At 29.9% G+C, this 25,202-nt stretch overlaps 1 protein-coding gene and 1 pseudogene across 1 annotated transcript in view; one reads left to right on the plus strand and one right to left on the minus strand.

Moving 5' to 3' along the window:
* The window catches only part of Nos (Nitric oxide synthase), a 2,633,257-nt gene that overhangs the window by 612,406 nt on the left and 1,995,649 nt on the right, over positions 1–25,202 (minus strand). The gene's annotated exons all lie outside the window — the stretch shown is intronic.
* LOC149374385 (uncharacterized) lies at positions 15,880–16,711 on the plus strand (annotated as a pseudogene).

The raw sequence follows: 25,202 nt of genomic DNA on the forward strand, positions 1-25,202 counted from the left end.
GAAGATTTCAACATTTAAGTAACTAGTTCTGGTATAGTGTAGGTTTTGTAGAGCTAAAGAATTTATAATTTTTCCTCATGTTGTATTAAAGTTAGCATGATTTTGTTCTATTTAACTCATGTTACTTATTTTCAGATCGATTGGTGAAGTTATGATTGTACTCCTAAAGATCTGAGTGTTACTTTTTTTTTGTCTTAATTAAACGTAGTAGAAAAATTGTTGCGCTATCAGGTTAAGACGATAAGACATATTCTTGCAACTGTACATGCTGCGATAATTACATTTAACTTGTTGAGTGTTATTTTATTCGGGCTAAAAACATTAAAAGTTTTTGGTGTGCTTTGTTTGTATAATGATACATTTTGTCTTGCTTTACAGTGTAACAACTGCGCTAGGTACGTATCTCAGATTTAATTGTACATAAAAGTATTAATATTATAATGTAATATTTTTAAATTTTTTCAGCTTTTAAAAATACTTGTTAAGTGCCACCTAAAAATTTTGACAGCGTTTGACGTTATGTTGGCCTTAAATTTATAAGGTAGGCCTCGCAAGAATGCTTTACTGTCAACCATTTTGAAATCTCAGTTCTAATCTGGCTGCTAATGTTTTGAAAAAAAAAAGCCACTGTCTACAATTTTTCTAAACAATCTTAAGAAAAAAAAAGCCAAGGTCTACAATTTTCTTAAATTGTCTTGTAAGATTCTTGAACAGTTTTCTCGTGTTTTATCCTAGAGTTATTTATGTCAGTAATGTATTAAGCAATAGTTTTAAAGATGGAGCACAAAGTCCTGTAAATATCATTAAAGATCGTCTAATGTATTAAAGATAAAAGACCTTCAGTTTTTAATATGTTGCAAAAAACTCTGCGTGATGCATTTTGGTCACTTTATATGTGTATGTACAGAGTAGCTAAATCAATACGAACAGCTCAATTACTAAGCACTATATTACCTGATATTTATTAGAATTCTCAATATTTTTTAGCGTCTAACGCCCGAGGGTAATATTTTTATAACTGTACCCTTACAGCTTGTTTTGGCAATTTTTTAACCACCCTTAAGTCTATAGTCTGTTACGGAAAAGTCTAAAAAGTAAAAAAGATAAGAAAAAAATAAAAAAAAAATGTAAAATATTATTTAATAATGGTTAAAGCATACTCAAAGTTAAACAAACACTTTCGTTTTTTTAATGATGGAAATTTTTAAGTCTGAAATTTTTAGTTAAAAGTTGAACCCTTAGTTTTATCCCACAATTAAATAAGTTTAATTTTTTCATTAAAAACTAGCCACTGACTCAAAAGTTTTATTTGCAAGTATTAACAGTTTGCCTGATAATTAAACCATTCATTTAGCGTTGTCGTGTTAGGTTTCACCGAGTGATACATACGCACTCGTATTAATGTATCATGCGTTTAACTAATTTTGACCTACTCTATGAGCTTATGCAAGGCTTATGTTGCGTATTTTAAACTGTATTTATGTTCCATATCCTTTTTAGGGTCTCATTCATATATTTGTCTATTCATCTTTATTCATTTAAAAAATGTTAATAAAAGCCAAATTTATTTTATCATCCATTAAAGTTTTGATATCAAAACATGAGATTTGTAAATGAAAAATAAATCAACAACTAAGTTATATCTTACTCGTTTAGTTGTACCTTCTGGTTGTTCTCCATACTTTATAGAAAACAATTAGCTTTAGTTTAAGCATTTGCAATGACAATTAACAAATCTAAAGCTCAAAGTTTTGATACGTAACGTTTGAATTTAAAAAACATTTCATTTTTTCATAGTCAGCTACAGGTATTCTTAAAAAAACGTTTAATTAAAGAGGGGATACTTTTGCAAACTGAATGAGAGAATCATCCAAAATTGGGAAATAATGTTTTAAAAGAATTTCTTCTAACCATAATACTGTACAGCTTCTGAAAAGTAAAAAGTTAAAGAATAAAACCAGTTTCATAAATAATAAAGTTATTATCTAGGATAAGCATGTAATATATTTCAAAATTTTTTTATCACGTTTCAGATTTCTTAAAAAAATTAAAGATCAAATAAGGATTGTAAATAAATATTTACAACATTTTCTTAGTAATAATTATTCAATTAATTTCCTTAGCAACATTAACTTACTTGTGTGACAACATTGTATACGTAATATAAAATAATGAATTAACAGAAGCAAAGCATAAGATATCGTAATTAAAATCTTATCTTATGAACATTGGAGTTGTATGTACAACAGAAACTTTTATGTTGTTACGGGGTGCTGCCGATGCGGAGTAGCGAGGCGGAACTGGCAACCTCGACCGGGCCTGTGTTGCCCCTGTACCCCTGGCGACACCTCCAATCAAACTTTATACGCGGGTCTCGCTCTCCGAGACCCCGCAGGCGATGAGTATCGTGGCGAACTTTCACGTCGTCACCTCTCGCGACGACTTTAGTACGACACAAGGGGATCGGGCACAGACAAAAGGAAGCACTTGCGATAAAGTTTAAAACGAGAAATATATTTAATTAAATATATAAAAGATTACAACTCGTACCCACGGGTGTAGAAGTGTGTTCTCGCACGTCGAGCGCGATTGCTCGACGTGCTCGTGGCGTGAAAACAAAAACTGGGCAGACCTACGGGGGCTAATCTTGGGTCGCTGCCCTTGACAATAGACTGCCTGTTGGCAGGTACTTACAGCAATGCGAGGAGGTTGCTCCTCATAGATGCCTTGCATAGGCGGAACTAGGCGCTGTTGGCGTGAGTTCGCAAAGGCCAGTAGGCGTCCTGACTGGCTGTGTGTGGAGGTCAAGGTCATCAGGCCTGGCCTTGGTCTGACCTTGTCAACGGGTTCAGGAGCTGGGTCATAGCACCAACACTTTACCATGACGTTAAATTATCTCCCAACGTTATCGCCGAATCACCCAACCACTCCAGCAAAAACTTCACGCACCAAAACAACGGAAACAAAAAGAGACGGCAAAAAAGGAGAACTCGCTTCACGCGCGTTCGCTGGCCAAAACTAATCTGCGACTCTTTCGGCCCTTTTTCCCATTCCCCTACTTTCCCTTCCCGCTTTCCCACTAAGGCCCTTTTTCACTCTTTCCCCCTTTCCCTGCTTCCCTACTTGCCCTAGCCTACTAATGTGGCCTAACGGTGGGACACCGCTACAGTTGTAAATAGTGGTTTTTTAGTACGTATGCATACTAAATTTAAACTTTTTTTTATTAAATCAGACAAATTTGTCTCAATACAATTACATTATTTCAACTTAAAAACATAATTGTAAGTAAACACAGTATTACATCAGTAATCCTCATTTTTTTTCTTCGACATAAGACTTCTCAGTGTTTCATCTTGTTAAAAATACTGAGGGCTCTTGGAGATTACTATGACGGTTTAGTTATTGAAGTAAAAGTTTCTCAGGCACGCCTTATATAAGGAGTTAACCCAGCAAGCGAGCAAGTGAGCAAACACGGCCATTCACATAAGTATATATACATACAGTTATTATTTCAGAGTTTACCAGCCAGAGGTGACTGCACCACAGGCAGGGGGTCATGTTTCTATATCTCTTCCTCTCTCACCTTTTCTCTCGTGTGTGCACAATAGTTTTCCACGGTTACTTTACCTATACATGTGATGTAGCTTTGATTTATAGAAAATTTCTAAATACATATATACTGATATGTATATGCATATATATATATATATATATATATATATATATATATATATATATATATCTTCTCATACTTCATAGTCGTAAGAGTTAGAGCGAGGTTTTGCTCCCCTCACATCCCCCCACCCTTCCCTGCTTTTTCACAGCCCCCCACTCCGTCCTAAATAAGGTAGTTTTTTCTTTGATTTACTTGCATTTTTCGAGTTATCCTACTTTTTTGCTAGCTCCCCTCCACTTCGTCCACTTTTTTAACGCTTCCCCGCATACTCTTTCTCAGCTAACCCACATCTTCACTATATACAATGTAAATGAATGTGTAAGGTCTTATATATCAACTGTTACAAATAGGTACATAGATCGAATAATCTTCCTGTATTATAAAGTCGTAAGAGTTAAAGAAAGGTAATTCTCCCTTTGGCTCTTTGCCACCTCCGTCTAAATAAGGTAGTTTTTCTTTTATTTTCTTGCATTTTTTGAGTAATCCTACTTTTTTGCTAGCTCCCCCCTACTCCTTCTTATACTCTCCCGAGCTTCCCCCGCAGCTCCCCTCTAGCTTTCCCATAAATAATGTAAATAAATTCGTAAAGCCTTATATATTGACTGTTACAAATCGTCTTATTTTTACATATAATTTTATTTGACAATAACAAAGAATTTTTTTACAATTTACTCACTTACGATGTTTATTTAAAAAAATACTCTTAAGTGTTTTTTCAGGTGCTTTACTTTTACATATCCTTTCCTACAATTTTAACAATTATTTTGTTTAACTTTTTTTTATGACTTTTTAAAAGTCTGCATGAGTGATCATTCTTTTTGAAAAATTCTCCACATTTTATACACTTCAAATTTTGCTTAAGAATTTGGCATTTTTTTGTGTAACGCAAATATTTATTTTTCTCTAATATAATAATGCTACTTAGATTAAATACAAAAAATTTTTTTTAAAAACTTTTTTGTGGGAGGATACACACTTTTGATTTGAAAATTTTTAATTATTTGTCAAGCTGATAAAATTTCGCATCTATGATGGAGTATCTGAAAACATACTACATGAAACAGATTGTTAATAATTTCATGAATCTGGGTACTAGACGGTACTGAAATTTTTCGTTTTTGATGAAAAAAATAATTTGCAAGAAAGTATAAGAATAGTAATCAGCTATCAAATAGTTCTTTTGTTCCTCTAAAATTTTATTCCAAACAATGTTTTTAGTTTCAAATTTATTTTCTGATTTAATTCGAATAAAATTTTTTTTTGATTTCTACGTCTAGACGATGCAGCATTTAATAGCCCATGAGAATATAATGTCTTTTTTTTCACCTGTGATTATTTCAGCTTCGATGTTGTATTTTAATAATTATGTAATTTATAATCTTGTACAATTGCAAAGTCCTTCAGATATGCTTAAGTTTCGTGTGAATATAACAACAGCGTTAATTTTTTAATTTAATGCGTGTGGAGAAAGACCTTCTGTGAAAGTATTTAAATATTTAAATATTCTGTAGGAAAACTAATATTAATATTATCGTCTTAATTATCTGCTCCTTTGTGAGTTGCTTTATCAATACTATGGACGTCACTAATGTTCGTACCATATTATTTAAAATTTTTTTGTTCAAAAAGTGTGTGTATTCATTAGGAGATAATAATAAAGCTTTAATTATAAAAAAATCATCATCATTCTTAAAAATTTTAGAACAAATATCATTTCTTCTCCGTGTTTAAGAAATTAAAGAAGTTTCAATTCTGCCTTTTTCTATATCCAGTAGCTATGAAGAAAATTTTATATTAATAGAACGTTTATATTTAAAAAAAAAAGAATACTAAACAAAGGCCAAAAATAAAAAAATTCAAGTGTTTCTTAAGTTATAAGTAATTTTGGTTTTATTTTTTAGTACTCAAAGAATTTAATGAAAGTCTCCACCTAAAATTATTATTCTATTACAAAAAAGCTTATTACTACTAGATGAATATTTAAAGTCCTTTCAACGAATTTTAACACTTTTTTTGGTTTCATAGAAGCTTTATCTAAAATTATTACTCATACATACCGTTATTTTTGTTTATTTGGCTCAAACTGCAAGAGTAGATTTTCTATAGTGCTTGAGTCTAAAGGAAGTCTGAAAGTTCTGTGAGTAGTCATTCCCTTTGTTAGCAGAATAGAAGCAATACCTTTAAGCCATTGTAAGAAAGTTCTCTGTAAATGTGAAAGAAAGAATTTCTTTTTCGTTGCAATTGGGAAGTCTCATTCACTGTCACATTTTTGTTTGCACATTTTGTAACTTTTTGAAACAAATTCAACAAAGCAAAAGTAAATGAATAAAAAAATACAAATAAGTCAAAATTTTAGTTATAAAAAGTAAACTTTTTTATACCTATAAACTTTTGACGATATTTAAAATCTTTTAATACGTTGTCGTTTTAAATATGAAAAAATTAGGCAGTTGTCAGAGATGTTAGGTGATAACTTGCGTAAATTGATAAATTTTTATAATTATTCTATTTTATTCTGTTATATTTTATTCCCAATGATAAAATTTTAAGACTCTTTACAGAGTCATACTCAACGAGAGTTGTCGTCTAACAAAGCTGACTGTGTACTTCGTGGCTCTTAAAAGTGTCAAGTGACAACCGAAGCGAGCCATGAAGCTTAAACACATGAAGTCAGCAAGTACCAGCCCCATAGCAAGTAAAACGAAAAAGTTTTAACCAAAACTTCGTGCAAGGTGCATTTCTTTGCGCGGCGTGTTAGTCAGTATCCCGCTGCCGCTTATCAAGTGCAGACGTTAATAACTAATATTAAAAGATTAACCAGACGTTCAGTCTTTTCTCTATTTCCTTTTATATGTAAACAAATAACGTAAAATAAAGTGACACAAAACTAATGAGAAAAAGAATTTAAATTATTATAAAATAAATATTTATAAATCCAACAAAAAGAGGAAGTACAAGTCATCCGAATGGGTCATCTGAATTGATAATTAGTGGAAAAAAAGGTGAGTAAGCCTGAATATTATATTTAACGCTCTACTTCTTCCTTTTTTATTTTTGAAAAAACAAATAGTTGAACTATCTGCTGTCCCACAGCCTGTAAAGAAGTGTGAGACTGTAGTCCACAGATTTTGGTTTGAAGCTGAAAACAAACTTGAAAAACATTAAACGTTATTTAACAAAAGAAAATGAGAAATAATTGTTAAAAATTCATGTTACTTTTATGATCAATATATATTTATTACAAATATTAATTTAAAGTCACAATTAATATTTATCGCGTTTTTTCCATACTTTGAACATATATATTTGTAATCACCGGGGTTGGTGCACAGAGAGGGCAGGGAACAAATATAGTTATAGGAGTTTGAAACAAGGTCTTAGAAATATCTTATGACATGTACAGGATAGACAGCTCATGTAAAAAAGGGGGCCACTCGAAAGAATAATTAAGCACACCAAAAAGAAAAAAGTCAAGGGCACATCTCTTTTTTTTAATAAACTTTAACACTTTTATTCGAAATCAACAGCTTGTTCTTCACATTTTCTTAGAAGCAGCCTAGTAATGACTCTTCAGCATAGAACATGTATTTCCAGGAATTAAAAAAAAATGCAGTAGTCTTTTGAATTCTATTAAATATACTTTAACATATGTTGTTTCATACTAACAATTAATTTCTTTTTTTTTAAGCTTCATGAGATATTAATGCAAAGCTTATCTACAAAAAAAAGACTTATAACACAACAAGGAGGGGGGGGAAGTTGACAGGCAGATAGCACAAAAGGGCGAAGCCCAAAGAGTATATATATATGTATATAATTATGTATATCCATGTTAAAAGTGACTCATATTAATTTTACGTGCTTCTATGATATATAACATAAGTAAATTCTTATAAACACATACACACATATATATATGTTTATGGACTCCTGACCCCCTGCCTGTGGCGCAGTCTGCTCTGGCTAGTATACACTCAAATAATAAATGTATATATATACTAGTGGGGCTCACGCCCCCCTGCGCGCGCTGCGTGCCAACCCCCGAACTTCCGAATATTGTGCATTAATACAAAGCAATATCAATACTAAGTACAATTAGTAGTTACGTAAATGCTAGATATGTTAGTCCAATGAAAGCAGCTTGGAGACTTTAAGAATATCTAATTTGTAGTAGAAGTCATACAGTTGTAAATCTAGCTGTTTATCTTTAAAATAGACAAAAACTCATATTTGAAGAAAATAATTTTAAAAATGTAACAAAAAATTATTAAACACCCCTTACAGCTTGGTTTAAATTAAATAAAGTAGATGATTTAGCAAAATCACTTAAATATGTTAACATTCCAAAACATTACATTTTTTACAATAAACTTAAAATTTGGAAAAAAAGAAAAGTTACACTAAAAAATATTGCTATAGGTCGATTAAACATAGTATCTCTAAAAGATCTTGAACGCTTTTTTTTTAAACTTATTTTAAATGAATTACATGGGGCAACATCGTTTAGAAACGTTAAAAAACATAATGGAATAACATATAAAAATTTCAGGGATACTGCAATTGCAATGGGTTTATTAGAACATGATTCTGAAATTGACAATATTTTTAAAGAAGCCATAACAATTATATTTTCATACCAGTTAAGACAATTTTTTGCTTGGTTTTTGATTTCAGAAAACATTCAAGAAGATAAAATATGGAATGAATACAAAAAATATTTTACGGAAGACTTCGATAATGATAATAACAATAGTGCTCTTCTACAAATTAATCAAATTTTAGTATCGGAAGGTAAATCATGTAAGTCTTTTAGTTTACCGACACCAACCATTAGCAACTATATAAATAATTGCAATATTGAGGAAATATCTGTCAGTAAAAAAATGTTCGATATAATGTACACAAATTTAAATAAAGATCAAAGAAAAATTTTTGAAACTATTTGTGAACATGATGAAAAAGTATATTTCATAGATGGTCCTGGTAGATCCAGAAAAACCTACTTATATAAGACACTCATTTATTACTTTATTCCTAGAGGTGAAAATATTTTGTCAATGGCTGGGACAGGAATTGCATCTGTATTACTACCAACAGGTATGACTAGTCATAGAACTTTTTGTTTACCTCTAGACTTAGATAACATTAAAAGTGTATTTTTAGAATTTGAAACTAAAAAAAATAAAGGCAAGTTAATTTAATAATATAGGACGAGGCTTCTATGATTCCAAAATAAGCTTTAGAAATTGTTAATGAAACGTTGAGAGACTTGTGTAATACAAAACTTTGCTTTAGTAATAAATTAATAGTATTAGGAGGAGATTTTCGACAAATCCTTCCAGTTATAAAAAACGTTAATAGAACTATAATAATAGAAGAAACTATTTATTCATTATTTTTATATAACTTCTTCAAAATTTTAAGATTACAAAATAATATCCGTTCTAGTAATAACGAGTTTCTAAAATTATTGTTGAGAATTGGAGAAGGGGACATAGAAACATTCAACATTCCTAAATCTTTGATAACAGATGATGTCTGTACCAAAATATTTGGTAATTACAGCAACTGTTTTGACAATAACGTGATACTAACTTCACATAATAAATATACTTTTTTTTTAAACAATGAGATTTTAAGTAAATTACGTGGGGAAACTAAAACTCATTACAGCATCGATACTGCAACATATGAAGGTGTTGATAAATCAGATGATAATATTTATATAAATTTTCCCGTAAAAATGTTAAACAACATTTGTGAAGGCTTGCCACCTCATAAACTCAAATTAAAAATAGTTACAATAGTAATGTTAATTCAAAATTTGAGTATATCAGACGGATTATGTAACGGTACACGATTGCGAATTACTAAATTACTGAAGTATAACGTAAAAGGCAAAACGGTAACGGGAGAAAAAATTGGTAATAAAGTTTTTATTCCAAGAATTACATTAAAAACTGAAAATACTTCATTACCTATTATCTTATATAGAAAACTATTTTCATTAGTTGTAGCATTTCCTATGACTATGAATAAGTCTCAAGGTCAAAGTTTTGATAATGTAGGATTATACTTAGAAAAACCTTTTTTTTTCTCATGGTTATTTATACGTGGCTTTATCAAGATGCCAAAATAAGAATGGAATTTTTGTTCAAGTCGATAGAGAAAACAGTTTCGAAATTTAAAATATAGTTTGGAAAGAAATTTTTGGATATAAGTATGTATCGAATATTCTTAACATAATTTAATTATTATTTTTTTCTGTATAGGTAAAATTTATTAATCAATAATACATATCATAAATGTATATCGTGTTCATCTATTGTACCACTTTCAGCAGTAATTTAAAACAAAATAGAAATGGACGTGAGTCTTTGTGGTTTTATCAGGCTTTATAAGATGACTCATAAATTGATGCAAAACTTTCATTGGTTACATTAATGATACTCTAAATTTAATTTAAGTTTATGTACGTAAAAAGGAGAATTGTGTAATAAAGGACTATATAAGTGATGATGATGTAATAACTATGCACATAAATATATGTGAATATATTATTTTAATTAATTATAAAAAATTAACTGCAAATATAAAGCATAATTAATTATAATATTGATTAAAAAAAATTATAACACCTACAAGGCATGAACAAATTCTGTCTTTTCAATTAAAATAGAAAAATTTTTAATATCATCTTAGGCATAAGAAAGCAGTGAAATCTAAAATTAATATACACATTTGAAGATAAATCGAATTTAAATAGTTACGTATACAAAAAAATAACTATCACATAATTCATATTTTATTAAAAACTTCCTTTACGAAAAAAACTAAAAAGATTGTAGACAGCAAAAAAAAATTTTTTAAGTAAATTGTATTTTTCGTTTTTAAACACAATGATAAAATGCGAGAAATATTTTTTGCACGTATATTTTATAACTTTCTAAGACCGAAAACCATATTATTTGTATACATTCTGTATACTAATTGTACGGTTTTTTGTCTCAGGAAGTAATGAAATCAACAAAAAAATTCAAGTTTTCCTTTTGTAATTAGTAGTAATTTTATTGAATATAATACAATCATAAAAAATTTGTTTCCGAGATTAAAAATAATTGATTATAATATGTATTTAAAAAATCCCATTAATCAAGAATGAATTCAGTTTTTTCAATTGCAATACAGATATTTTTAATGGCACCTTTGGCATTAGAAAGCAATGAAATCCAAAATTACTAGACAAATTTTAAATATTTTAGAATATAACAAAATAATTTATTTTTTAATAAAACGAATTTTTTTACGAATAACTGAACAGATTCAAGATAGCAAAACATTTTTTACGTACATTGTATTTCCGTTTTTAAATGAAATAATAAAATGCGAAAAATTTTTTTTGGCATATATACATTCCGTATACTAATAATACAGTTTTTGGTCTTGGGAAGTAATAAAATCAACAAAAAAATTCAAGTTTTTCTCTCGTAACTAGTAGTAATTTAATTAAACATAATCAACTACTGGAATAACACGGTTATATCTAACATTACTTGTGAAGGATATTATATTGAATAATATAGTACGTATTACAAAACTTGCCAGGACTGATTTTTGAGTTTTTTGATGAACAATTAATACCAAGTTCTTACGGATAACAGAATGTATAGAACAATGTTTTCGTATATTTTTAACTAGTTGATTATAAAGTTAAAAGTTAATCACCAACCAAGAAAAAAATATTTTATTTAAATGTTATAATAAGTTATTTCAATTTGCTCTCCAAGCTTGCGTTTCGTTGTATATAAAAAAGAACAAATTCTTTGTAAGAAAACAAACAGAACAATAAAAATTTAATTTGTACTCTGGTAGAAAATTGATCATTTTGTGAGCATTTATAAGACGTTTTTTCTAGCCTTTTTACAGAATTTAATATTTTGACAAAATAGCTGTAGAATGCTAAAAAAAGGCTGGAAAAAACATTATATAAATTTTGAAAAAATGGTCGATTTCTACCAGGGACCAGACATTTTTTTGTCCATTTATCTTACGAATTATTGATTGACTTATAAGCACCATTGAAATGTTGTTTAAAATTTCTTTTAAAATTAATATAATTTAGCAAAAAAATTAATAATAAACGAAATTATACTAAATGCACACTTCAAAATACTTTATGGAATTGATAAACTAATTAATGATTAATTGTTAAACAAAGAATTATCCATTACCGTTAATATGTAACATCTAAAAACTCGAAAATCAGTCCCGGCAAGTTATGTAATATGTGCTATATTATTCAATATAATATTCTTCACGAGTAATGTTAGATATAACCGTGTTATTTCAGTGGTTGATTATATTTCATTAAATTACTACTAGTTACAAAAGAAAAACTTGAATTTTTTTGTTGATTTTATTACTTCCCAAGACCAAAAACTGTATTATTAGTATACGGAATGTATATATGCAAAAAAAATTTTTCGCATTTCATCATTTCATTTAAAAACGGAAATACAGTGTACGTAAAAAATGTTTTGCTTTCTTCAATTGGTTTAGTTATTCGCGAAGGAATTTTTTTTATAAAAAAATAAATTATTGTGGTATATTCCAAAATATTTGAATTCGACTTATTTTCAATTTTGTCAATGAATTTTGGATTTCACTGCTTTCTTATGCCAAAGATGCTATTAAAAATATCTGTGTTGCAATTGAAAAAACTGAATTCATTCTTGGTTGATGGGATTTTTCAAATTCACATTATAATTAATTATTTTTAATCTCGGAAACAAATTTTTTATGATTGTATTATATTCAATTAAATTACTACTAATTATAAAAGGAAAACTTGAATTCTTTTGTTGATTTCATTACTTTCTAAGACCAAAAACCGTATTATTAGTAAACAGAATGTATACAAATAATATGGTTTTTGGTCTTAGAAGGTTATAAAATATACGTGCAAAAAATATTTCACGCATTTCATCATTGTGTTTAAAAACGAAGAATACAATTTACTTAAAAAATTTGTTTTTGCTGTCTATAATCTTTTTAGTTTTTTTCGTGAAAAAAGTTTTTTCAATAAAATATTAATTATGTGATAGTTATTTGTTTGTATACTGAAATATTTTAATTAAACTTATCTTCAAATTTGTCTATTAATTTTAGATTTTACTGCTTCCTCATGCCTAAGATGATATTAAAAATTTCTTTATTTAAATTGAAAAAACAGAATTCGTTCTTGCCTTATCGGTATTATAATTTTTTTTAATTAATATTATAATTAATTATGTTTTATATTTGCAATTAATTTTTTATAATTGATTATAAATACCTTTAGAGACAATAACCTCAAACTTGCATAACTTTATACCTATTCTAAAGGTAGTTTTTTTTATGGATTTTATAACTTTTCTGATAAAAATTCATCTCTCAGGGGATTAGTTGTATGATCCCAATTCTTCTTTCCCAAAAATTACTTATTATAATTGAATATGACTTTCTTTAGAGACAATAACGTCAAACTTGCATAACTTTCTACTTTTCCTTTAAAGGTAGTTTTTTGATAGATTACAGAATTTTTCTGATAAAAAATTCATTTCTTAGAATTTCTTAATGGATTTGTAAAATAATTAAAATTAATAATTTTTTCTAAAAATTAATTTATATATTTCATTAAGAATACCTTCAAAGACAATAACCTTAAACTTGCAGATTTTTATACTTATTTTTAAAAGTATTTTTTTTATAGATTTTATAACATTTCTGATATAAAATTCTTTCCTTACGATTTCTTAAGGGATTTGTTACAAGATCAAAATGTAAAGATCTTTAGCACATCTTGGCCAAGGTCTTTTCTGAACGTTCTCATTATCCACTTTTATTCAGTGATTTCCTTGACAGAGCATATTAGTATAATGCCCGCTAGAAGTTGTTGGGCCATGATGAAATATACCACTAATAGCCTTATACATTTTTTTTCCTATTTTTATTTTTAATTGTGGTATTTCATTAATCTTAAGACCAACTATTTAATTAATAGCATTATTGGGTTAAACATTGACAGTATTGACTTCGTGGGTACTATATTCAGTCATAGAAAATAGTTCTAATTGTACTAGAATTTCACTATTGCTCACAGTTATACCAGTCTTTTCTATTATTTTCTGTTTACAGCCATTACCGCAATTAATTGTAGAAGTCATCCAATCTCCTATATTGTCATCTATAATTTTTTGTAGTGTATAAGATTTTGTTGTTGATTCAAGTAATTGTAACCTGACAATATAATCAGGCTGTTCCGTAGTTATTTGCCTATCACAGTCTTGGCAACGAGTTACATGATTGTGTTGATTCTGACACCAGCGTCGATATAACTCGTTCGTAACGACCACATGAACTTCGCAACGTACTGCGCGTCCACAGCCTACTGTGACTAGGGCATCAAGAAATGCTACTACAGCGCCACTGTGAGTGTTTAACAATGACCAGGGAATCAAGAAAATTTATCGATGTAATACTTATCTTTGATATTATTGTATATTTTTCTGAGATGAGATGAGATGAGATCTGATATATTAATTGTTTCAGTACCTTGAATTTATCATTATCATAATATACACACCCATATATATATATATATATATATATATATATATATAATGATATAAATAAAGTAAATACTCTTAGCGCGACTAACTTCACATTGAACTGAGCACTAGCTCGATATATACTAATAAAGCTCGTCCACGGCTAACTTAAGAGTCGAAACTTTTTGCTCTGAACGTAAAAATTCTTGAAATGAAATCAGCACTTTTTAAGAACGTATATATGATAAAACAATTAAAAAAGCTTTTGTGGTCGGGATTTTTTTTTCAAATCATAGTTTAGCATCAGAAAAGCTGAATAACATTACACTACTACACATATGATGATGTTGAATAATTTTTTTACCATTTCGAAAATTTAAAATGCGAGTTTGAGCGTATATAGTGTCGCGGTAGCCATGCACCATCTGCTACTCAAACTTGCATGTGGCGCTACCGCGTCACTTGATTTGGTCTCTAAATATTTTTAACTCCATATAAATTGGTTTTTAAACGTACTTCGTTGTATAAATAATGATGTTTTGCGCAACAACCTATTATAAATTAATTTATGACTTCTAATTTCTTCTTGACGATGGAATAAATCATGGCAATAAGACGGTTTTGTCCAAAGATAGGTAAAGGCGGTATGATCACGGTCAGGTTCCAAAAAAGTGGTGTGGAAAGGCAGTGGGGGCCATGAAAAAATTCGTGGGGGTCAGTGGTAGGGTCATAGGGGGTAGGTTGGGGAACGTGGGATGTTTTGAGAAAAAATACTAAACAATATTTTCATGTGATTTGGTAGTAATGTGGTAATAGACTTTAACATATTGACAGGGCTGGTAAAAGGCAACGTTACAAAATGCTAACAACAAAAGTCAGCCCAGCAAAAACGTTTTGCTTACAAAGAAACCAAGGGATTCAGTAAATCAAAGTACAATTGATTGTATTTAAGTTTAGCTCATTATAGTATTGTGCAGTAATTTGTAACTATTTGATTAAATATTAAAACATACATTGTTATTATCTCATTAAGCCATACGTGGTTAAACCCCCTTACTTCAATAAAGACTTACACTATACTTCTATACTATTCATATAATATTTTGTGGGGGGGCGGTGGGGGGCCATGAAAAATGTGTGGGGGGTTAGTGGGGGGCAAGTGAGGGATGGTGGGGGGTTTGTGTGAAATTCCCCACTAAGTTAACTATATAATATAGGAAAAAAAACATATATATATATATATATATATGTAAGCTTGTATAAATCATCAAGCTTGGCTTTGCCGTTGGTTTTCCTTATTGTTAGAGTCAGTATGAAATGAGACTCCGAGTCGCGAGCTCCGTTATTGTGAGACATTGTACAGAGGTTTATTATCGGCAATTGTATTGATTCAGGTTAGTTGAATATTTCGTCTAGTGTAACTTTATTACATGCTTCCGCTAATTTGTACATATTGTAAGTATTACAGTTATTTCACTGCATCTTACTAGTGTTAATTAATTAATCCTTATCTCCTCACGATTCGCTGTTCGTAAATTATGTATATATATATATATTCTTTTGTAAATGGCAGTGTTCGCAAGCTCGCTCGCTCGTTTCACGAGTTAACTCCTCATGTACGGCTTGCCTAAAGAAGTTTCACCCAATTCCATCTTCGTAAATCGGGACTTACACAATAACGGAGTTCGTGACTCGGAGGCTGGCGCAGATCCAAAAAGCACAGTGGTCAAAGTTAAGCGTATTCAACTGCTGGATCAAGAAAAAATGTTTTTATTTCTGGCAGACAAACAGACCAGTGCACAGCATAAAGTTTTTTTCGAGAATTCGATCGTTAAAAATGTCATCAAGAGTTTAAAAGTTCGTAATAAATTTCGAACTATAGTATTAACTTTAACGACAGAAATCCATGATATTTACTTAGACACAGAAGGTAATGTTGTGTTCTACGACGAATATCTAAAAGAGACAACGGCTGCTCAAGAGTCAATAGAATTTAGAGAGCTAACAATAACATTAGATAGGAAAACGAGCACCTTCATAGAAGATATAGTGATTGAAAATTTAACGGTGAGAATTTAAATGTAAGTATCTGGATAAATTTGTTTGTGCAGGAGTGTAACAGAGTGGGAATTACCCAAAGTAAATCTGCCAAAGTTTTCAGATTGTTCTTGGAAAAATCCGCAATGGATTAGTATAAAGTATTCTTTAAACAAAACTCCGTACTAAATTGAGAAGCATGGAATAACTCATTTCTTGATACATTCTCGGCACAGTCCTGTACAAACATTGCGTATGCGGTTAACTTTAAATTTTTCAACGGATCTTTGTTAGAATTTGCATTAAAAAAAAAAGAGGTTTATTATTAGAAATTGATAATAGCGTGTCTATAAACACGCAAATTGATTTAATCGTGATTAGTTTACCGAATTTTATACAAAATAAATAAGATAGAAAGTCTATTATTGATGTAATGTATGCGCGCAGTAGTTGTAGAGACGCGAGGTGAACGAAGCGAGGGAGTATGTGTGCGCGGTGCTGATGCGTGTGGGAGGCAGAGACCGAGTGTGCCAAATGATCAAGCGGGACAGGCAGTACGCATCGACGAGAGGTCGAATGTAGTCAAACAATAAAAGACACAATAATCTATACAGTATCGTCTTATTTTCCTTTCCTCGAATCCAGCACCATGGCGAATTACCCATACAGAACAATTAATATAGAAAATTTAATGGCAAAGTTAAAACAGTTCGGTAAAATTAAAAAAAATTATGATATTGTAATCAAGAAATTTTTAAATAAAAAAAACCATGTAATATTTGTGAAGACTTAGGATTTAAGAACAGATTTTATTTAGAGAGTTTTTGCCGTAATAAAGACAAATAAATAAAAAAATCCAACAACGAGAACATTAAGGTCATCAATAATAATAAAATACAGGAAATAATAGCTAGTTATGATGAGGCAAAAAACGTGTAGTTCTCCCACTTATCAAAGTAAAACTTTCAACAAATGGAATTTCAGCAATTGGTTTATATGATTCTGGTTCCAATGTTTCTTTGATTAACGAAAAATTTTTAATCAATAAAACCAATATGAAGCAAATAATAAGTGAGAGAGATACTCTTAAAGATTTAGCAGATTTAACAAAAACAATAGGTACGATAACGCTCAAAGTTAAAATGTGTAACATAGAAGAGAATTTTCAGTTTTTTGTTGTCAAGATAATGTAATTGATAGTGAATTTCTGCTGGGATTAGACTTGATAAGAAAATTCAGATTATGTCAGGATGAAAACCTAATTTTATCACACGAACAAGAGTTGAAAAATATAAATAAATAAATTAACACAAGTGAAATAAGTGCAAACAGAATGGAAGATATTATAAAAAAAAATGAGACTAGTTTTGCAAAGTCAAAATTTGATATAGGAACAGTTAAGGATTATGTAGCAACAGTAAAACTGGCAGAAAACAAATATGTTTCAAAAAAACCCTACAGATGCTCAACCAAGATAAATTAGAAATTGAAAAACAAGTAAAGGATTTGTTAAAAGCAGGATTAATTGAAGAGTCAAGCAGTCCTCATGCGGCTCCAGTAACATTGGTATTCAAGAAGGAAGAAGGCAAAAGATCGTGCTTATGTATTGACTTCAGATAATTAAACAAAATAATTGTTCCAGAAAGTCAACCTTTCCTAAGGATAGAAGATCTTACCATACGTGCCAGGAATTCATTACGGTGTTTGTTGCACGTGCCGTTCTGCTCCCAATTGTTTCCATGATTTCTTGAGGTTTTGTGCATAAGCACACGATCAGTAAGAGCTAATTTAGGAGAGCCAGGAATTGTAAATTTTTTACAAAACTAGATGTGAAATCAGCTTTCTGGTCGATTCTAGTGAGAGCAAAGGACATACACAAGTTGGCATTTATCACTCACCACGGTCATTGGCAATGAAATTGTTTACCTTTTGGGTTAAAGACAGCACCTGCCATGTTTCAAAGAGTTTTAGCTAACGTGGTAAAAAAAAATAATTTGGACTATTTTACAGTAAATTACATCGACGATATATTGGTGTTTTCCAAAAGTTATGAGGAACATTTAAATCACGTACAACAGGTATTTAAGGCATTATCTAAACAAGGTTTCAAGTTGAATAAAAAAAAATGTCAGTTCGCTTGCGAAACGATAAAATATCTAGGACACAAATTGGGAAATAACAGCATTAGACCGACAAATGATAATTTAGAGGCGATACAGAAGTTCCCTACACCTAAAACAATAGAACACGTTAAACGATTTTTTAGGAAAAACAAATTTTTATCTAGAATTTATTCCAAATCATATTGTTTTGCTAGATCCTTTAAGAAATTTGTTAAGAAAGAATGTGCCGTTTGATTGGACTAAAAGATGTAAAAATACTTTCGAATCGGTGAAACAGTATTTATGCTCGGTTTCCGCTTTAGCAATTTTTGATCCAGAGGCCCCTATATATATTTACACAGATGCAAGTACTGACGAAGTGGGAGAAATATTGAAACAACCTCAGGAAAACGGTTCCAAAAAACCAGTACTTTTTTCTCCAAAAAGCTGACAGATGCTAAGAAAAAAAAAAAGCTATTTTTATAGAGTGTTTGGCTATTAAGGAAGCAATATTGTATTGGCAATATCACCTGATGAAGAAGAAATTTACTGTATTTTCGGATCATAGACCCATACATAATTTTAATATTAAAAAGAGTGACGATTTGGAATTACTACAGATTTTAAATTACATTTCGCAATTTGATTTTGAAATAGCTCACCATCCAGGAAAAGATAATATTGAAGGTGATTGCCTATCCAGAAATCCGGTCTTAGATGTATATGAGAATTCAGATCATAATTCAGTCGTTAAAGTTTCAAATTTATTAAAACTGCATGATATTAAAAACGATCAAAAATTGTTAAAAATAGATGATAAATGTACGATTGAAAATAACATAATGTACAAGACTCTAAACAATAGAAAAAAAATATGGATTACTGAAGACTTCGGGAAATCTCTAACCGAAAATATACATATCAACCAAGGTTATATTGGCACCAAACAGTTAATATTAACAGTGGGTCGGAAATTTTATTTTAAAAATATGTATAAACATTTAAGATTGATCTGTAGATGTTGTGAAACTTGTATTAGGAATAAGTCAAGAATTGGTTGTTTTAAGGCACCTTTATCTCAGCTTGGACCAGCAAAAGAACCTTCTAAAATATTGTCTTTGGATACAATAGAAGGATTTAAAGGTCACAAAAGTATAAAAAAATATTTGCATCTGGCGGTAGATCATTTCACAAGATTCGCGTACACAATCACATCAAAGACTCAAGTGGCGAAATATTTTGTTAATTTAATAAAAAAAGTAGAAAAAGATGGAGATATTACGGTAGTATTATCAGATCAGTACCCTGGTATCACTTCAGCACAGCTTTAACGATTTAAGAAAAAAATAATATAACAATGGTTCTTACGGCAGCAGATTGTGCATTCTCCTACGGATTAAATGAAAGAACGAACCAAACATTAGTAAACAGAATAAGATGCAAAATTTTTGAAAACAAAAACAACTCGTGGCCTCAGGTGGCGGAAGAATATATAAAGAACTACAATAACACAATCTATAGTTTAACAGGATTCACTCCTAAGTATTTGCTAACAGGATTTAACCAATCATTTCTACCCGAAGAATTAAATGATAAGAATTTGTCAAATTTAAAAGAAAATAGAAAATTAGCAATAAAAAAATCACAAGAAATTCACAATCAAAATAAGAAGTATTATAACAAAAATGTAAAACGAATCGATTATAAAGTAGGAGACTTAGTTTATATACAAAATGCTAATAAATTATATAGAGACAAAACGGATTCCGTTAGAATTGGTCCATTTAAGATCTAAGATAAAATTTCTGATGTCATGTTTTTAATAGACAGTAAGTTTAGAAAGTATGAATCTAATATTTTTCACGCTAGTAAGCTTGTGCCTTATTCCAACGGATGTATCCTCGATTTTGAATAGGGGGGCTGTAAGCTTGTGTGAATTATCAAGCTTGGCTTTGCCATTGGTTCTCCTTATTGTTAGAGTCAGTATGAAATAAGACTCCGAGTCACGAGCTCCATTATTGTGAGACATTGTACAGAGGTTTATTATCGGCAATTTTATTTATTCTGGTTCGTTGAATATTTCGTCTAGTGTAACTTTATTACAAGCTTCCACTAATTTGTACATATTGCAAATATGACAGTTATTTTACTGCATCTCACTAGTGTTGATTAATTAATCCTTATCTCCTCCCGATTCGCTCTTCGTAAATTATGTATATATATATATATTCTTTTGTAAATGGCAGTGTTCGCAAGCTTGCTCGCTCGTTTCACGAGTTAACTCCTCATGTACGGCTTGCCTAAAGAAGTTTCACCCAATTTCAAAAGGAAAAAATTATGATTAATACTGGGTGTACTTATCATTATGTTTATAAGTTATAACTATTTAATTATGTTGTGATAAAATCGTCTGATTTAAAAAAAAAAAAAGCTTGAATTAAGTATGCATACATACTTACTAACAAATTACTATTTACAACGTAAATGATACAGTTATACATACAACTGTAACGTGTATAAAATAAGATTTTTATTACAAAATCTTGTGACATAATAAAAAATTGTAACGTAATAAAAAATTTTTAAAAAACATTATATACTTATACCGAATGAAAACATTGTAATTTTTTTAACTTTTTTTAATTCTTAAGCTTTTGTACTGTTCAGAAGCTGTACGGTGATACAATAAAAAAAAATTTTTATATAACATTATTTTCTAATTTTGTATTATTTTCTTACTTAGTGTGCAGAAGTATCCCCTCTTTAAATTTACGTCTTCAGAATATAACTTATAAGTGTCCATGAAAAAATAAGGGCTTTTTTAAGTATAAATCTTATGTATGAGAACTTTGCCCTTTAGATTTGGCAATTGTCATTGCCAATGCTTAGACTAAAGCCAATTGTTTTCTGTAAAGTGTAGAAAGCATTTATATTGTATAATTTATTTTCAATTGATATTTAGTATGAAGTCTATATTTCTAAGTTTAAGTCTTGTTTTTATTTTTGCTTATATATTTTCCTTAAAGGTTTTTCAAATTTTTGATCATGTGCCATTGCGCGAGCTGTCTGTTTTGTTTTTATTTTTGATTAACATCACTATTGTTCCAATTTTTAAATTTAGTTTGTGAGAATGAGAACTTGTAAGAATATTGCAAGTATAAACTAAAAAACTTATAAGTTGTATACTCGTAATATTTAATAATTCTTCGAATTTACTAAATATATTGAGTTAACGGGTAAGATATAACTTAGTTGTTGATTTTATCTTTATTTAAAATTTACATGTTAAAACATTGAAACTCCAATGCATGATAAAAAGAATTGGGCTTTTATTAACAATTTTAAAATAAAGAAAGATAAATAGACTAACGTATGAAAAAGATCAGTACAAGGATATAGAACATAAAGCTGTATGAATGACATAATTAATAGGCAAACTGTAACTACCAACAAATAAAACTTTTGGGTCGGTGGCTAGTTTCTGATTAAACAATTTTATTTATTTAGCTGTAGAACAAATCTAATGGTTCAACTTTTAACTAAGAACGTTAGACATAATTATTGCCATCTATTAAAAAACGAAAGTGTTTGTTCGAAAGACTTTTCCGTACTATACTATAGACTTAAGGGTGGTTAAGTAATTCTCAAAACAAGCTGCAAGGGTACCGTTATAAAAATTTTACCCTTGGGCGTTGGATGCCAAAAAATTTATGACAATTCTTGTAAATATTAGGTAATTTAGTGGTTAGTGATACAACTGCACGCATTGATCTGTACATACACATGTAAAGTGACCAAAATGCATCGCGCAGAGTTTTTTTACAACGTATTAAAAACTGTAGGTATTTTATCTTTGATGCAAAAGAACTCACATTTTTAAAAATATTTATCGTGAGTCTAAAAAGTAGAGCAAGCAGTTGTGTCAATTAGGTTATCATTAATACATTAGACGATCTTTCATGATATTTACAGGACTCTGTGCTCCATCTTTAAAACTATTGTTCAGTACATTACTGATAAAAATAACTCTAGAATCAAACACGGGAAAACTGTTCAAGAATTTTACACGTCAACCTTAAAAAAAAGCTACTTCTTACAATTTTCCTAAACATCAGAAGCCTGATTCGAACTGAGATTAAGAAATGGTTGACAGTAAAGCATTAACGTAAGGCCTACCAGATAAATTTTAGGCCAACATTACGTTGAACGTTGTCAAAATTTATAGGTAGCACTTATAAATTCATTAACAACCCTGGCATTATTATTTTATCATTTTGACAAACATCACGAAACGTCACTAGCTTCTGCTCAAGCGTTTTTAGAAAATAAATAGACTTATTTAATTCAATAACCCAATAACCAGACCAAACTTTTAACTGTGCGGGCGTATAAGCCTGGAACTTTGGGCACGATCCAGTGAAACTCACGTGGCTTTTACTATGTTTCCCTGGTGCAAAAGTAAAAAAACCAAAATATCTTTCCTTAAAGAAGTGTCATCTAATGTTTACCCGTGTTACGCTAAGTACACTTATTATCAGATAGAAAAAGAATTAAGTATTCTGTAATGAAAAGAACTTGTGTATCATGAATTTCTAAGGGAAACCAGTAGTTTGAACAACTTAAATCTGCAATGAGAGAGATTGGAAGCACACTTGAAGGTATAACGAATTAGTTTGGCAAAACTGCAAACGTCGTTGAAAAAAGGCCTTAAAGCTGCTCTGAAACACCTGAAAGCAGCTAAGGTGCTCAGACGAGGCTTAGTTTTTAACAGAACAGGTTTTCAAAAGCTTGGAAAAAGTTTTTTGAATCTCTTAACTACAGGAAACAAAGGTAAAATTATTTTCGATGGCTTATTGAGAAAAGAACCTTAAACACTGTCTTTAAGGAAATAGAACAAGCTAAAAGGAACAGAAGTCTATCAGATATCTCTGAAAAACGCCACCAAGCCGTATCTTCTAAAATAAAAAACCAGGCAGACGTTAACGACAAAAGGTTCTCCTAAACGAGAAAAAAAGCCAGAAGAAAGAAGAAGAAACAGCAACGACAGTATAAGTAGAGACGGCCAAAGAGTAGTCCTTTGCTAATGTGCTGAAGTCAATCAACGCAAACTTAGACCATGACAAAGCCAATGCCACAGTCCAAAATGTTTTCACCACATAAAAAAGAGACTTATCTATAAAAGCCGAGCAATACAATTGAAGAGGGGATACTTCTGAGAACTAAATAAGAAAATAATATCAAATTAAAAAATAATGTTTTAAAGGAACTTTTTTAATATTACACGGTACAGCTTATAAAAAGTAGAAAAGTTGAAGAAATAAGAACAACTTTATAAATTATAATATTATTTTCTTTTTTATTACGTTTCAGAAAGAAAAAAAAGTTGAAGATCCAATTCAGATTAAAAATAACTATCTACGGCATTTTTTAATAGTAACTATATTATCAATTTTCTTCGTAAAATTAACTTATTTTGTGATAGCGTTGTAAACGTGCTATGAAATAATGAATTAATAGAAGCAAAGCAAGAGATTTCGTTATGAAAATCTTATCTTATCAAACTTATGGTTGTATATATTACAGAACCATTGATGTTATAAATAGTGGTTTTTTAGTATGCACGCATACTAAATTAAGACTTTTTTTTTCAAATCAGAGATATTTATCTAAATATAATTAAATTATTATAACTTACAAACATAATTATAAGTGAACACAGTATTATATCAGTTATCATAATTTTTTTTCTTCAGAATTGGGCTTCTCAGTGTTTTATATTGTTGAAAAAATTTAGGGTTCCTAGAGTTTACTACGATGGTTTAGTTGTTGAAGTCAAACTTCCTTAGGCGTGCCTTGTACGAGGAGTTAACTCGTGAAACGATCGTTTGAGCGAGCAAACACTGCCATTTACATTAGAATATATTTAAATATACATACACGCACACACACACACACACACACACATAAATATATATATATACTAGTGGGGCACACGCCCCCCTGCGCGCAGTGCCCGCTAACCCCCTAACTTCCAAACATTGTGCATCAATACAAAGCAGTATCAATATAAAGTACAATAAGTAGTTTCGTAGATTCTAGATATGTAAGTTCAATATAAGCAGCTTGGAGACTTCAAGAATATCCAATTTTTGGTAGAAGTCATACAGTTGTAAATCTAGCTGTTTATCTTGAAAATAAACAAAAACTCATATTTAAAGAAAATAATATCAAGAATGTAATAAAAAATTATTAAACACCCCTTACAGCTTAGTTTAAATTAAATAAAGTAGATAATTTTGCAAAATCGCTAAAATATGTTAACATTCCAGAACATTACAATTTTGACAACAAACTTAAAATTTGGAAAAAAAGGAAAGTTACACTGAAAAATATTGCTATAGGTAAATTAAACATAGTATCTCCAAAATATCATAGACGTTTTTTTTTTAAATTTATTTTAAATAAATTACATGGGGCTACATCGTTTGGAGACGTTAAAAAACATAATTAAATAACATATAAAAATGTCAGGGATACTGCAATTGCAATGGATTTAATAGAACATGATTCTGAAATCGACAATATTTTTAAAGAAGCCATAACAATTATGTTTCCATACCAGATGAGACAATTTTTTGCTTGGTTTTTGATTTCAGAGAACATTCAAGGAGATAAAATATGGAATGAATATAAAAATTATTTTACGGAAGACTTCGATAATTATAATAATTATTGTGCTCTTCTACATATTAATCAAATTTTGGTATCAAAAGGTAAATCATGTGAGTCTTTTAGTTT

Source organism: Copidosoma floridanum, unplaced genomic scaffold (assembly GCF_036245765.1).
Source record: "Copidosoma floridanum isolate Cflo_tuat_1 unplaced genomic scaffold, Cflo_Japanese_pri ptg000020l, whole genome shotgun sequence".
Classification (NCBI taxonomy): Eukaryota; Metazoa; Arthropoda; class Insecta; order Hymenoptera; family Encyrtidae; genus Copidosoma; species Copidosoma floridanum.